We start from the raw sequence: 5467 nt of genomic DNA, 5'->3' as shown, positions 1-5467 counted from the left end.
GAGGGACGAGCAACAAGAAACAATCTCTAGGGTTAGACTCAAAGAGCCGGCTTACCGGCGACTCTCTCATAAGCATAATGAGACCTAGCCACAAACAGCATGTAGGGTTGTTACCGGATGATGTTTCCCGGGGCCCGAAGCTGTCTAAACCCTTGTCTCGTGCGTTGGACCGCCCTGCGTCTCTCATCCCAATCAACCCCTCTCAAGCTACTACATAGATGCGCTGGCCTCACGACTAAGTCCTTACACCTAGGACATCTGACGTGTTAATTCCACGACAGTTGGCGCCCACCGTGGGGCTGCGCACGGTGGTGTTGAGTTCTTGGAGGGATTTCTCCTAGGGATCGAGAAGCTCGCGATTGCTCAGATGGAGAAGAGTAGTCACAGAACAATCATGCAAAATAACCTAGCAAGGAACAGTTGCTGGACTCTTTTAAGAATTTCGTCGCCGGCCGGATCAGCTAAAATTCGCTGGTTAAACTTTGAAACTTGGAGTACGAGATTTAAGTTCGGAAAAATATATATAGGATTGCATATTTTCGCCGCCACAGGTGCCATGGCGATCTGTTGATCTGGAGCCAGATCGATTTCGGGAGCGCTACTGCTATCGCTAGAAGTCCGGACCGACAGGGTTTTCCATCGTGTGCAAATCACCAGGGCAGTAGTCTTGTCCATTGAAGTGGCTGCTGTCAAACCGCAAGCCGCCCCTACCCAGTTGCAGCTGGCACAATCAAGTCCCGAGACGGACTCGTACATCAATCACCAGAAGCAAGTCAACTTGCATGAGAAAGCTGCAAATCAAATAGCAAAGTGCTACTTCTGAAGCCAATTCAGGATTCAAAGAAAGGAAAAGTCACAACTGATACGGGTATCATTGAAAAAAGAAAGAGAGAGGAAGACAACCATGACTCGGATTCGCCGGGGCGAGCTGCCATCGCGCCTAGTTTCCTACGAGCTGCTCCTCCTCGCTCCCGCGTGAGCTCGCCCATGTGGCCTGGCGTGGCCTCATCTTCTGTAACAGCCGCCATCCGGGCCTTCTGCTGGTCTATGTTTCGGCCGCAGCCCGGTACCTCCAAATCGCACTCTTCCATGCTGAGCCGGGATTTTTATCGTCAACATCTGCAACAGCCACCATCCGGATTGTGAATCTGGCCTTCGCCTGCAGCTACACCAATCACCTGATTAGCTGCGCGGACGGATTGCCGCCCTGACGGATTGCCGAGCCGCCGTCGCGCCTGGTTTTCACAGCGAGCCGCCCTTGCTGGCCTCCCTTGCTACTGACAATTGCAACACATGGTAAAAGTAAACCTGACCGGAACCTTCTGATCAAACGAAATAGAGTACAGAGAAGAGGAAGCGGCCAAGCTAGTTATGTGATGTAAGCAAATCATGCTTCTCACGTCCCATCAAATTGGCATTTACCTATGCTGTTTTTTCCGGGATATGTCCAGTATTATCAGACGGCAGCATCCACGGTCATCCGACAAAATATCAGAACAATTACAAAAGTGGTAATTATCATGCATACGGAGTGCGTGCCAGCATTGTTCTGCCGGGTCGTCCGTGTCGCGTTGTCTGGTGGAAAAGACCAAGGCCTTTATGCTTCGTTTCATTGTTGAGCCGCCGCTCGAGCGTTGCTTACGATGGACAACTATTATTGGGGGTAATAAAAAAAATTCAAGTTAAAACAGTACTAGAAAAAGGAGGGTCACGTGGATGTTACTGCTACATCCGCTAGACGTACATACAAAGATGTTGCGTTGAGTCGCCGGGACCATTCTAAACCGCAGTCACACGATGAGCCGCCGCCTGCCCCGGGTTGACTCGCGTTCGTTTCAAGTTGTTCAAGTCGCCTCTGCTGTGTTGAGCCGCCCGGACTATATTGAGACGTCGATCTGCCTGAGCCGCCTCTGTTGCGTTGAACGGATCATCCGTCATCCGAACAATCAGGTGATATCTATCCGTTTTAAGTTTATTTTATTTAGCATATATTGCTTTTTGTCAAAGAACAATTGCTCTGGATCGCGATGTTTTCTTTGCAGGACAATTACTCACTGCAAGAATGATCGTTATGTCACGGATATAAAAGCTCGCCCCAATATTATCAAGCGTCAGCATCCAACCACACCGCATTGTTCAACTGATGTGTGTGCGCAAGCCGCCGCCTCTGTGGCTCAGCCTACAAAAACAACACTGCGGACGGCTCACCCGTCTGTGCCGGTTTACAACACCACAGACAACTCGCCCGTCCGCCCTCGCGGCTGGTTCACGTGTCTGCGCCGGCTTACAACGCCGTGGCCGACTCGCTGTCTGCGCCGGCTTACAAAAGTCACGGCCGACTCACCCGTCCACACCGGTTTATCACGCCGTGGCCGGTTCACCCATGAGCGACTTCAACTTCACCTAGCGATCATCAATTTCATGGCGGATTATTTCTGGCCTGGCACATCAGGTGATATCCATCTAAAATATATTTTATTGGTACATATTATTTTGTCAAAGAGCAGTTTATCTTTCTCTAGGTCTGCAATATTGTTGATGCAGGACAATTGTTCACTACATCAAAACGGCGTGGTTAGCTCGCCCGACTGCGCCGGTTTATAACACCGCGGCCGGTTCGTCTGTCTGGGCCGCCTCTGATGCTGAGGTCGTCTTTTCCGTCCGCCTCTCGCGGCCTGGTCTACATCAACACACCGAGCAGCACTTATCTGCATGAGCTGTGTATTGAGTATGAGCAGGTCACTACTTGGGAAGCCCGGTTTTTCTTTCAACAAAATGGAGGCAATTATCATATACTATCAACCGCCGTCTGCACCAGATGGCTCAATGGACATGCGCACAAGTCGCGGTCACTACAGTTTGGTCAAACTTCAACCAGCCAATTGGAAGGAACCATTGGCCGAGTTGCTGACACGGCTCATACGGGATCATTTATAACCCGCCGCAGTCAGCTCAACCTTCTGTGGATACACATCGTGTTATCAACACCAGTGATATACAAGTTATGTCGGTTTATATCACGGTTAAATATGGAGAATCTCAAGCCAACTCCTCGAGTCATCTTGAGACTCGGGGGCTACAGTGACATGACTCGGGAACCCCGGGTCGTTGGAGGGAATGATAACCCGGTTCCGGAGGCTGCTACCATATTGATGAAACTTTAAAGGCCGTCAGAAAATTGCCGGTTCAAATAAAGATTCCGGTTTAAAATCCGGTTCAAGAGATATCTTTCTCCCGCAAGGTTTTGAAGCTCTCAAATCCGGTTCAAACGTCCGACTCAAGGTAAATTTGTATCTTATAAAGCTTTGAAGCTCTTAATATCCGGTTTACAAATTTCCGGTTCAAAAAGAGGTTATCTCTCGCAAAGTTCGAGTTCTCAGGAAAAATTAAAGGGACCAAAGAGAGTCTGTTACAAAGCACAACTCAAATATAGGTACCCTGCTTTAATGACCATTGGGAGCTAATCGTATTTGAATTTAGCTTAACCCTTTTGGTGTGACCCTGATCGTATTCAAATCAGAGTCTTTAAATATTCTCATGATCACTAGGGGGCTTCCTGTTCAAACATAGGTCGTATTCGAACCAAAGAGAACATAGCTGTCGATACCCTTTTGATCGGCACACTGCCGAGCTCATTGGGGAGTTTCTTGATCGTATTCGAATCATAGCTCAACCCCTTTTGGGAACCGACGTGGATCGTATTCGAATCAGCGTCGTTAAACAACTCTCAAGGTCATTTGGGGGCTTCCTGTTCAAACATAGGTCGTATTCGAACCAAAGAGAACATAGCGGTCGGTACCCTCTTGATCGGCAACGCCAAAGCCACTGGGGGCTATATGATCGTATTCGAATCTTAGCTTAACCCCTTTGGGATGGTTTTTTGATCGTATTCGAATCAGAAGCCTCAAGATTTTTTGAAGTTTCTTTTTGCAAATAATTTTTGGGATTTTATTTGAAGCTCTTTTGAACACATCTAAAGTGTATATGAGTGGTTTTATTTAAGCCCGACTTGATTTTCGATGATAAGTCGCCGGCTTATGACAATCATCATCTATGTGGAAGCATTGGCTTCTAAGGATTGGGTTATCACACTTACTGCACAGGTATCATAAGCTGGCAGTACAATTCAATATCACAGGTATGATATTGTTTATACATGATTATGTTTAAAGTGGCCCTGGCTATGGACTTTAAGCCGCCGGCATGTTTTGAATTGTGCCATGGGAATCATGCGCGTATCAAAGATTGGGTTGTCACCCTTACTGTCACATCCCTAGCCTTGCTATGCACTAGGCTAGCTTCATGTGTGTATCATGTTTAAATTTTGCCTAAACTTGAAATGGGGATGTTCAAACCCTAGCACCAAATGAAATCCAACTAGGATCACAATGAAATATTTTCAATGATCCCAAAATGCCTTTGGAAATGTTCATCATTTCTGATAAAGGTAAAAACCTCTGCCAAAAATGATAAACATATTTCTAGGTCATTTCTGGATTTTTGAATTAAATCATAAGTATTTGAATTTGGACTTTTGAATTCTATAAAATATCTTAACTGTCCAAATAATCTTGAAAGTATTTGAGGGCTATTTGAGATATTTTCAAAAGTGCCCACAATTATTTTCAGGATTTATTAAAATGATTTGGGCTATAACTAAATCAAAACAAACTACAGAAAAATAGAAAATAGAATTAAATGTAAAGGAGAGAGAGAGAAGGACTCACCTGGGCCCCTCACCTGGACTTACCTGGCGCCCCACCACGGCCCAGGAGCTGGCCCAGCCCACCAGAGCTGCCACCGTCTCCCACCTCGCGCCAGAAGGACGCCAGAGGGACGCCGGGCGTGTGTTCGCCGCACGCTGGCACGCGCCCGCGCCACCTCTTGCTTCCGCCGCTTCCCCGACGCGGCTGTGAACGCCACGCATCTCCCCTCGACCCCCTCGCTCCTCTCCCTCGCCCTCTGCTCTCTCTCCCTCTTTGCCCGAGTGGAGCTCGTCGAGGCCGCTCGCCGTTGCCGTGGCCACCGAGCCCCCCTCGCCTAGCTAGGATGCCCAGCAGCTCCGCCACCTCGCGCTACGCCTCTCCACCAAAAGAAGCCACTCCGGACGCCCTGCAACGACTGCATCATCATCGTCTTCGAGCTTCGGCCGCCGGCAACCCCACCGTCGATTCGACGCCGCCCGTGCCTCCCCGAGCTCGGCGAGAAGCTCTTTGTGACCGCGGTGAGCCCCCGGTCATTTCCCCCCTAACCCTGCCCCCGTTCTGTCGCCGTAGCCGTTGCCCCCTTGCTCACCATAGCCATCGCCGCACGGGCTCGTCGCCGGCGAAGCCCCGGTGACCAAATGGCCCCGCGCGTGCGTCCGTTGCACTCGCAACGCCCCGTGGAGCAACACTAGCGCGACAGCCAGCTCGTTTGCATGCCGCAGCGCTAACCCCGCATGTTCCCGAACTCCGGCCGCCGCCGC

The sequence above is a fragment of the Triticum aestivum genome, chromosome 1D, assembly GCF_018294505.1.
Source record: "Triticum aestivum cultivar Chinese Spring chromosome 1D, IWGSC CS RefSeq v2.1, whole genome shotgun sequence".
Taxonomy (NCBI): Eukaryota; Viridiplantae; Streptophyta; class Magnoliopsida; order Poales; family Poaceae; genus Triticum; species Triticum aestivum.
This window is presented reverse-complemented; position numbering follows the sequence as displayed.